Source organism: Macrotis lagotis, chromosome X (assembly GCF_037893015.1).
Source record: "Macrotis lagotis isolate mMagLag1 chromosome X, bilby.v1.9.chrom.fasta, whole genome shotgun sequence".
Lineage (NCBI taxonomy): Eukaryota > Metazoa > Chordata > Mammalia > Peramelemorphia > Peramelidae > Macrotis > Macrotis lagotis.
In genome coordinates this window covers 585,169,648-585,181,601 of record NC_133666.1, presented here as the reverse complement: position 1 = coordinate 585,181,601, position 11,954 = coordinate 585,169,648, and positions in this window count along the sequence as shown.

Genomic DNA, 11,954 nt, shown 5'->3' with positions numbered 1-11,954 from the left:
TTCTATTTTATAAAAGGCTAATGGGGAATGATTAAATTCTTTACCCAATGTGAAAAGACTTCCTTTCTGATATCATTTCAATTTATTCAATGGCTGACAAAGATCAATGTTAAATTGATCAAAGACTTTTTTCAAATTTTGTCAAAAATTTTTGTTTCCCCATAGCATCTAACATCATTGAATAACTATTTGTCTGATTAATTGATCATTTAACATGAAAATATGAACAGAATAGTGCAACTTCATCTACAATCCTTGAAAAACCAACTCAAATCACCTGCTTTAGCTAATATTTCTATTTTCATTTTTTGAAGTACAGGACCCTGCCTGGAGATTGGTGAATCAGGGAGATTGTCTCCTGAAAGGAACTATGCCAAGGAACACAGGATTCCAAAGCACCTTTCATTTTCATTAGAAGAGAGGTGGCTGTGCCAAAAAAATGGAGGAAATGTTTTAAGATTCGAGTGACAGATTTTAAATGAATTTTTCCATTTTTTGTTTTGCATGATGATCTTTTAGAAATGTGGCTTATATAGTTGGTTGGTTTGACTGAATGACTAATCCTCATTAGAGGACTTTTTGCTGGAGTCAACAAGCTGTGAATTGAATTTTTCTTTGTGAAGATACATCCAAAAGTCTTGCAGACTGCATCAGACAACTCAAGAACCATTTTCCACCTCCATTCCTGCTGTCTTCTGATCCTAAGCTCCTTAAGGGCAGAGACTATCCTTTGTTTCTTTTTGAATCCCCAGCACAGTCTGGCTTATATAAGTTGTTGAAAGAATATTGATTGATTGATTTTGGAGATTCCTCTTAGTGGACTATTTTATTGATTGATGGATTGAGCTTAAAATTTTCATTTGAGGACATGCATAAGTTTGCCATGCTCACTTCTCACCTGGCTTCATTCCTGATTCTCCCTCCCCATTCTTTACTGTATGATTGACCTCCATTAGAATATAAACTTTTTGAGGGTAAGGACTTTCTTTCTTTTTGTGCCTCAGTTCTATGCATAGTAGTTGTCTAGTAAATATTTAATAAATGCTGTTTTTTAAGAAAAGGTAAAGGAAGAAGAAATAAAATAATAAAAATTCCATCTAATGTATAAGCATTTCCTCATGAACTTTCAGAGACTGATGTTCTCGATTGCATATTACCAAATATTACAACTCTATATTTAGATGATCATTTCCTACTATTGGAACATTCTCACCAAGGCTGAATACAAGAAGATATCCTGAACTTGGAAATTTGATGGTCCTATTGACATCTTCTGTTGTTCAATCTAATAAGTAGATGATTTTAGTGACTGACTTAGAGAAGGGCTAATAATCTAAATAAGCATAAATATTGGATGCCAGTGAGCCAAATTAGCACAGTCCTATTTAAATAATGTCCCATAAAATGCAGACTGAGGTTCTGATGCTGACCCTTTGATCCTATATTTGCATTGACTAGGGCAAAGGACAAGCTAAATACTTAAAAAAAACGTAGGGAAAGAAGATAAACTTAGAGATCAGGTTTCAATTTTTTTATTGATATTTATACAATAGAACCATTAGAATTATGTTCTAATTAAGGGTTAATATCTCAATTGATTTATCCTTCTGTTGTCATATCTATCTACTTGACTTAAGTTCTTTTGCCCACAAGAAGAATTAGTGCCTATTAGAAAATCACATTATGTTTGGAGTTAATGAGTTCAGGTGCAGTGTGAGCACTGACATGCTGTACTAGAAAAATTTAAAGTACTTTCTTGGCAAAAGATAATATGTTTGTTATGCAATGACAATGCTAGATGGGTTCAAAAAAGTTTATCACTAGAGGGTTGACTAAAATATTTTTCTTTTTTCTGGGTGTGGGAGTTAAAGAAACTCATGAAACTGCACTATGATGTGGAGGGAAGATATTGTTTTGTACTGTATAAAGGATAAGCTTTGGAATCAGGAAGAACTGGGTCCAATTCCTGTGTCTGACAAATTCTAACTGTATTACCAATGGTTGTTGGGTGACAAGACTTAAGATGTATTGACAATCCCTGGATAAATGTGGGGAAAAGTTTTTTTTTTTTAACTCTCGGTGCTCTAGACAGCTTTCTAATCAAGGCTATAAGTTACAGGTTTACATCAAGTGGAAGGAATTTTCCTCCTAGGAAATCTGCATTTCTTTCCTTCATGCACTTTATGTTCCAGCTCAATGGGTTGTATGATTTAAGTCCCATTTCTATGCCTCAGCAAAGTCTTCTCATTCTGGAATGCTCTTCCTTACCTTCCCCTCTTAGGATCTCTAGCTTCCTTCTTTTTTTTTTTTTGGCAAGGCAATGGGGTTAAGTGGCTTGCCCAAGGCCACACAGCTTGGTAATTATTAAGTGTCTGATGTTGGATTTGAACTCAGGTAGGTACTCCTGACTCCAGGGCAGGTGCTCTAACCACTGCGCAACCTAGATTCCCCCTTCTAGCTTCCTTCAAAGCTCAACTCAAGGACTGCTTCCTAGCTAAGCTCTTTTCTGATACAGTCAGTCAACATACATTTCATCAGTCAGTCAAATACCATATAGATATGGGACACATTCAATTCAGAGATTTTGAAGTTATCTAAAAGTTGAACAATTATCTCTCTATTTGGATCACTGGAATATGCATTGTCAGCTGATTTGAGCAGATGGATTTCATCCCAGGCTATTTCATTGTAATGTTCAGGACTCTTAATGACTTTTATTGCCACAAAATTCTTCCCCTGAATGTCCCATGATAGCCTTAATGTTGAAAAATATCCACAATCTAGCTTTCAGATCATAAGGTATCTGCCATTGAACAGTTATCCAATTTTTACAAGAATATAACTTCCTTTGCAATCATTAGCATCCTCCTATTTATCATCATCTGCTCTAAGACATTATTCTTGTTTGCTATACAGATTTTCTATCCTGTATGGTGGTAACTTAGGTAGTTAGGAAGAATTTTTCTCCATTATAGACTGCAATGGTAGCTGTATGATCCTGGACCAGTTCCTTATCTTCTCAGTATACCTGATAAGTCTTTAAGGCTATAATAGTTTCTGCTGCTCTGAATTGGTAGAAGGAGCTTCCCCAAAGAAAGACAGTATATCAAACCTACCTCATGAGACATACTTTTCCATTCCAGTTAACCCTATTCTGGATGCACCCTAGAATCTCCAGTTAAATCAGGAAGCAATATGAAAATTCAACCAAATCTATTCAAAGAAAGTCAAAATGTATAAATAAATAAACCCAGTGCTGAAAGGATTAAAGAGAAAAGCTGAGAGTAAACAGCTTTAGAATGATGAAATAGGACTAAACTTAAAGGAAAATAGAAAATTAAGAAATTGGGCAAGGGCACAGAGAAAAGGCAAAATGCTAAAACTGGGGCCTACTGGAAAATTTCAGATTACACCTCTGTTGTTAGCAAAAGGCTTTCCAAATGTATACACCACTGAAAAAGGATAAAAGAAAATATCTGATGTTCCTGAATTTCAAATTCCCTTCCAGGAATTGAATTTATAAAGTAACCAAGTGGGGAAAAAACTGGAGAGTGTTGCTGATATGCTTTGTATTGTTTTGAAATAATTAAAAAAAAACTTTCTAAGCTATATTTAAAAAAACAGGCATATCTCTTTGAGCACAGAAGCTTGATCCAGAATCTCAATCTCTCTCTTTCTCTCTCTCTCTCTCTCTCTCTCTCTCTCTCTCTCTCTCTCTCTCTCATTCCATGTACATTTCCAGATTTTTCTTCTGGATTGTTTCCATTTGAGAACAGAATATCATAGACATTGGACCCAATTTTTCTCTTGAGAGGGGTACTCAAGGTTGAAATAGAAGTAGACAATTCTTGTATTTTCAATCTATACTCAGGAATATTCTTGGTTAATAACAAAGAATTGTGGAAGTGTTAAAGCATGAAGTTTGGCTGGTGTACAGAGTCTATGCTGGGGAACAGTGAGAGATGAGACTCTCTAGTACAAGAGGGACTTAATGTAAATGTTTAAAATATCAACTAAAGAAATTGCATTTGATATACATATCTAGTTATACATGCTTTAAAGTTTCCAAAACCTTTTACCTATATTACTTCACTAATCCTCATTACCATCCTCTGAAGTAGATGCTATTGTTTGTCCCATTTTACAGATGAGGAAACTCAAAGTAAGAGGGATTTAGTAACTTATCCAGGATCACAAAACTGGTAGTGCTTGAGGCAGGATTCAAACTCAGATCTTTATTGACTCCAAATCTATCAACTCTGTAGGTGATATAATACTAGAAAGGATAGCTAATGCACTTAAATGATAGCATCATGATTAAAAAGAATCTTGACAATTGGAACATTGGGCTGAATCAAATAAGATTAAATTTAAAAGGTAAAAATGTAAAGTTTTATACTTGGGTTGGAAAAATTAGTTTCACAAGTATAAACCAGGGGAGATAAATAGTTTATTTGAAAATGATCCGAGGGTTTTTAGAGAACTACAAACTTAAGTTGATGAAATAGCATCCCCAAAGATATAATCCAATGAAAGATATCATATTTCCCCATGTATAAGATTCACCCTTTTCAAAAAATTTGGTGTTTATAAACTGGAAAGGTTTTATACAGTGGTTGTAGATTTTTTCCCTTTTATTTCCTGCTTTTTTGCACTTGTTGTCTTTGTGCTCATTGTTTTGCATTTGCTACTGCTATATTAGGTTACATTCTGCCCAGAAATGGCTCAGAAAAGATTTTTGTACAGTGCTGAATTCAAGTTCAAAGTGATCCCTTTTTGCAAAAGTTAATGGAAATTATGTTCCTACTTCTGCCTATGGGAAGAAGAAACCCGACTGAAAACTCCATGGCAGAATAAGGCCATGAGAGGCAAGTTAGCCAAAAGGTCTGATTTAGAGAGGGAATTGAAGAGATGGATTTCAGAGTAAATGGCAAGTGGAATTCCTGTGTCCACAAGATTGGTTCAGCAGTAGGCCAGAAGAATTGCTTATGAAAAAGCAGTGACTGATTTCAAAGGAGAACACAAATGGTGCTTCAGGTTCATGAAATGGAATGGACTAAACATGTGTCCATGCACCAGACTTGTCCAAAAGATGCCTGAAAGTTATGAGCAGAAAGTCCTTGAATTTCATGATGAACAAAAATTGAGTTCAATAACTTCATGTAATACTTTTTATTCAAATTTCGGGGAAATTTGGTAATGTGTTTTTGACCTTAAGAGAGGCATAGCTCTCAGGAATAAGGATATGAAATCCTCTGTCTTGGTTAGACCACATCTATATTATTTTGTTTATTTTTTAGCAATGCATCTCACTAAGAAAAAACAGTAAGCTGGATAGCATATAGAAGAGGGCAGTCAATTTAGTGGAGATCCTTAAATCTTGTCCTCCTTACCTGTTGGAATTCTCTCCTTTTAATTTCCACCTGCCACTTCCCTAACTTCCAGTAAATTTCAGATAAAATTCCCTTTTCTACAATAATCATTTCCTGATCTCCCTCAATGCCAGTGCCTTCCCTTTATGGTTTATTTTCAATTTATCCTGTTGATAGCTTGTTTGTACACAACTGTATTCATGACATTTCCCCCAAATGATTTGCTGATCTGTACTGGGGAGAGAATTATCAGGAATTCTTTGTACCCAAGAAATAACCTATATAAAATATATGAAAAGAGAAATATGGACAAACATGGACAGAAGCAGTAATGGGAAAGAATTATAATAGTACCTTTATAATTATACAGTATATCATACATCTCTAATTCTTTTTTAATCATTATTAAATTTTATTTTAAACTTATAGAAAAACAATCATTTCCATAATCTAATAAAATAAAAAGGATGATTGCACACGAAACTGAAAATCTACAATGTACAATTTGCCATTCCTTTTTAATATAGAACAAAATCATGATTTAAATTTTTTCTCTCCCCTGCCCTAGAGATGGTTACCATTAGATGCATATATATGTAGATGCATATATGTACCATTAGATGCATATATATGTAGTATACTACATATATATGTATGTGTGTGTAAAATTATTCCATATATATTTAAATTATCAGAAATTTCTCTGGTTGCAGACACTATCTTTCTTCGTATGTTTTTTATAGTTAATTTGGGTATTTATAATGGTCAAAATAGCTTATTTGTTTAAAGTCATTCTTAAAACAAATTGCTTTTACTGCATACTACAGTCTTCTCTTACTTCTACTCATTTCATTCTTCATTATTTCATGTAAGTATTTCCATGTTTTTTAAAATCATTGAGCCTATTATTTCTTATAGTATACTATATCTCATACATTATACAACTGATCTCCAATTTTTGAAGAGGCCCCAAATGACATTATCTTAGACTGTGAATTCTTGGGGAACAGTGACTATTTTTGCCTTTCTTTGTATCCCTGTCATTTGGCATAGGGCCTGGAAAATATAGGTGGTTAGTAAATGTTTGTTGACTTGAAACCATGTATGGATTAGCTGAAGGAACTAGGCATATTTAAGTGACAGAAAAGGCTCAAGGGGGGATATGACAGCTGTGATCCTGTGTTCAAAGGGTGGTCATAAAGCAGAAGGAATAGACATATTCTCTTTGGTCCTAGAGGACAGAGTTAGGAGCAGCAAGTAGACATTGTAAAAGGATCAATTTAAGATTGAGGGAATGGAAAACTTTCAAATATTAGAGTTAGTTAATAGTGGAGTAGGTTTCCTTAAAAGGCAGTGACTTCTCATTATTGGACTTCATGCAGAAACTATATAATTCACCAACCACCTTTAGGATTTCTTCTCTGGAAATTCCTTTTTGAGTCCCCTAAATGATTGCTTAGGTCCCTTCCAATTCTAAAATTCTATGTTTTTGTTTAGCTTAAGCTTCACGGACACTCAGTGAGATGCACTGACTAGAGTCAGAACATGGATGAAGCACTAAGGTACTTTGTTTCATGATGCAAGGCTGAACAGCATGGAAAAATAAAGTGACAGACAAGAGTCAGACGGGTTAGAACTCTGTCCTTGGTCCTGACAATCAGAAGCTAGGTGAACTAAGGCAAGTCATATCACCCTTTCCCAAATGAATTCAGTTTTGTCATATGAGGAATGAGATAATAATACTCATTTTACCTACACCATAACAATGCAAAAGAGGTGATTTGTAAGCCTTAAGATCCTCTATCTCCATTTCTGTCTGTGTTTCTCTCTTTACATATTTGATAACAGGCATTACTTCATTGATACAAAGAATTCTTGACACAGGAACTCTCCTGAATACCGATCAGCAACTCATTTGTAATTTGCTGTCTTAGGAAGTACCTGAAAAATAGTGACTTACCCAAGGTGACAAAGCTACTATATATTAGAAGTGAAACTTGAAACCAGTTTGTCTTACCTCTAAAACCAGTATAACCCCCATGCTGTGCTGTCTCTCAGAGCATCATATAAGTATGAGTTATAATTGTGAGGATGATGATGAAGATGATGATAATGGTAACTTGTGTTTTATATCTTTGTTTTATATGTTTAGTACCTAGCCATCCCTAGGTATTGAAGAAGCCTTGGGCATCATACACATGCTGCTCAGAATGATGGATACTTCCTCTGACCTCCATCCAACTCAAATCCCATGCCACTATGGACCTCCTCTGTCAAAGTGCATCATGTGTTTTGGGAGACCTTTCCCTGAACAAGGGACAGAAAAGTATTGCATTTTTATTTAATGTGCTAAGATGTGGGACCCAGGCACACAGCTGTGGAGTGGGATATATGCCAAGTTAGGCATTCATCTTGGAAATGATTATGTATTTTGCTTGGCCTTCCACTTTGGAATAACTTCTTTGAAAAAAAAAAGACTTTTAACTTTGAATTGCTTTAAATCCAGGGGTCTGGATTTTATCGACAATGAATTTTTACACGAACTATTCATTACTTTTTGTGGCAAACATTCCTCTCAATAGAGAAATGAAAGTCTACCAGCAATAAATTCTCCAATTCATCACACAGGGCTGGGTTTTACTTCCATTGGTCTCTGGGCAGCTTTTCTGTGTGTTTTCTCTCCTCTCACGCTCAACACCAGAATCAGATGTAGCCAGCACAATGAGGCTATTGAACCAGATTATCTCTAAGGTTCCTCTCAGTTCTAAATCTTGACATCCTGTGAGTGTAAAAATGTGAAGAGTGGGCAAAGGCAGCTTTAAAGCCATACCTCCAGAGAACCTGGGAAGGAGGTGAGAATAGGATTACATGTAATAAATAAGGGTGGAGCCTATGGGAAATTTTTAAATTTAAATTAAACAGAAAAGTTTAAATTTTACTAGTAATTGATCTTGAACAGTGCTAGGACTGATTGAAAGGACTGCAGATGTTTGGAATAAAGATAGGAGACTTAGGGAGGAAAAGGTGAAGAAAGATCCAATTGGTGTTCTAAGCACAGATCTGGGAGAAATGATTCACAATGAGACAGAGCTCAACCAAGCTAGAAGCAAAGCTTTCCTAAGATTAGGTATATTCTGGGGTGTATTAGGTTGTCCAAAAGGAAATTGGTCCTTTTTTTGTTTTTTGTTTTTTTTTTTTAATTTTCTTGTTCTTCTTGATAGCTTTTTATGTTATGTTGTGTCCCAATATATCCTTCTCCCTTCTCTATCCAAATCATCCCTTGAAAGGAATTTAAAAAAGAAAAAAAAATAGACCCAAAATAACCAAAGCAGCAATCAAATCTGATAGTATATGCAATATTCTAAGTGTATAGGGTAAAGAGAAGGTACAATTTTCTCAACTTTTCTTAAAGACTTACTTTGATGGTAACATTTAGTTGCACTTTCTGTTATTTTCTCTTAGTTATTTCTTTTGGTTTTGTTTCTGGTTTTTTATGTTTTTGCAAGGCAATGGGGTTAAGTGACTTGCCTAAGGTCACACAACCAAGTAATTATTAAGTGTCTGAGGTCAGATTTGAACTCAGATCCTCCTGGGGCCCATGCTATATTCACTGTACCATATAGCTGCCCCTCTTAGTTATTTCTTGTTCTTAGTTTTTTTTAGTTTATATTATTATAATCAATGATTATGTTTTAAATAACATTTTGATAATTTTTAAAAAGCTATTTCCATGTATTTTTCTATTTGATTCTTTTTCCTTCAAGAATTTCTTCCTTCCTTCCTTCCTTCCTTCTTTCCTTTTTTTCCTCATCCCAAAAGTCATTCATTAAACAAAAGATTTTTTTAAACAAAGAAAAAGAGAAAGAAAAGGAAAAAAAATCAGTAAAACAAATCAGTACATTGAACAAATTTGATAAATTCCATGTTGTTTACTTATAGACTTTTCTCCTTTGCAAAGGAAGGGGGATGTTATATCTCCTTTTTAGGGTTAAATTTTGTTCTTTTAATTTTACAATATCAATTCAAATTATTATGTGGGTTTTTCCCCATTTGCACTTTTATAGTTATTGTAATATTATTTTTCTGGAATCTGCTTACTTTTTGTATCAGGAAATATATGTATTTTTATCTTTATATTAATTATATGCATTTTTTCTTATCCACTCCAAATATGTACCACAATCAATGGGATTCTTTGCTATCACAAAAAAGTGTTGATGAAACCTTTCTGTCACTAATTTCCTTGGAGTATATGTCCAGCAGTAAAATCTGGGTCACAGAGGTATGGACAATTGAGGCATTTAATTTGCATAATTATTCCCAGAATTATGGTACTAATTTACTGTTCTATAAACATTGTATATCTTCCTGTCTTTCTACAACCCCTCCAAAATTGACCAAGGCTAACTGGGACCAAGATAGGTAAATCTTACTCTGAGAGTCATTCCCTATGTATACAAACTGTTTCTAATTTGCATTGATATTTTTTAATATGTGTTAATGCCATAAGATTGTCCTCTGAGATCATGGAGTAAATATGTCTATGTGGTGGAGTGGGAATGAGAAGGATAGAATCTGAATGACCTTTAGTTTCAGGATCTGAGCTAGATGGCACAGTGAGTAGAATACTGGCCCTGGAGTCAGGACGACCTGAATTCAAATCTGACCTCATATACTTAATAATTACCTAGCTATGTGACCTTGTGCAAGTCACTTAACCCCATTGCCTTGCAAAAACCAAAAAAAAAAGGATCTGAAGATGAGGCATGCTAATACCCAACAGTGTCAAAAGGACAATGAAGTTTAATTTGACCAGTTCATAAAGTTAGGAGCTATTGAAAAATTGAATTAGAAACTGATTTAAACCACATAGATTGAGCATATCACAAAATGAAAATAAGGTGATTCAAAATCAGCTAAAAATTCTGAAGATGCAATTGTATATCTAATATGTCAACTAAAGAACATGAAGAAAAAGAGAGATGCTGTATTCTCTTACTGCTGGACATCTTGTGAATGCAGTTCAGAGTGACCTTCTTGCCCTTTGTCCTCTGAATTTAGCTAATGTGTGCCTACCTAGCAGGAGTAGGGCACTGTGAGTAGGTTTGATATTTTGGGGTTTGAGTTGACTTGTTCTGGATAAAATGTAATTTACTACTTCTGGGGTAAAAGCACCCCAACATGTAAATAAAAAGCATGCAGAGAACTCTTAGGCATGCTTTGCCTAACCAGTCTTAGTGACTTATGTTTAAATGAATGAGAAACATATGGAAGAAAAGTCCCTAGATGAATATATGGAGTATGTGAATTCATAGACTCCAGCATGGAAGGAAAACGTGCTTAATTAAATGCACTGTGAATCCCTGAACACAGTTGTTTGCAACACTACTTGGACATATTCCCCCATGCCAGCAGGAGATCTGCCTGCTTCCTCTATCCTTAAATAATGTACCTACAAATTTGACTAAAAGTATTCCCTATATTTCTGGATGACTGAAGAACTGCATTATTTAATGATTTTTTCCTTAACTTTTTGTCTCCTCATTATATACATAGTAGGCACTTAATAAATACGTGTTAAATGAATAAATCAAGGAATGAAAGCAGACTTTTGGGAAGTGGGATATTCCATTTTATTTCCTCTTTTTATTCAACTAGAATCAGTAGGTAGAAATATTCGATATAATCATATTTTCATAGCTAGATGTCTGAGTTTGTGTGTGTGTGTGTGTGTGTGTGTGTGTGTGTGTGTGTGCACAGATACATGCAAAACCAGTGGCTTTGGGGAATATATTAGGAAATTAGGTATTTGAAGTTGTAATATTATAACAGTTTATATTTATATCATATTTTAAGGTTTGCAAAGGTCTATTTGATTTATTTTATCATCACATTAAACTGTGATCTCTTTCAGGGTAAGGACTCCTCCCCCTACATCTTTCTTTGTCATTGTTGAATCATTTTCCAGTTGTGTCAAACTATTTGTGATTCTTTATTTGTATTTGCCAGAAATTAGTACTATGCCTGGCACACAGAAGAAGCTTAATAATTGCTTGTTACTTGTCTAATTGTCTGTGATGAATATTATGCTTGTTCCCTGGAAATCTATCTAAGGCAGACATGCTTATTTGTCATAATATTGATTGATCACAAATGTGTTGAATTTTTTCAGTCAAAAGAAAATAGATTCAGAGCTAAAAGGAGCCTAAGAGTCATCTCTAGTCCAAATCCTAAGACACTGAGAACTCAGAGTAACTAAAGGATTTGCTCAAGAGCACATAGTGAAATATTAAGTAGTAGATAAGAGTTTTGAACCATACTCTTTGTCTTCACATCCAGTTCTCTTTCTACTTCAAATCAACAGTTCTGGAAGCTTTTCATTTAGGCACAGAGGAATTGTGATTTTATTGTGTAAATGCATTACTCAAAGTAACAAAACCACAGATCATTTAAGAACTGAAGAAATATCTACTTTTCTAGACTGTGTGAATTTCTTTCTTTTTAAAATTTTTTAATGATATTTTATTTTCCCCCAACTATGCATAAAAACAAATTTTAACATTCTTTTAAAAATTTTGTTTC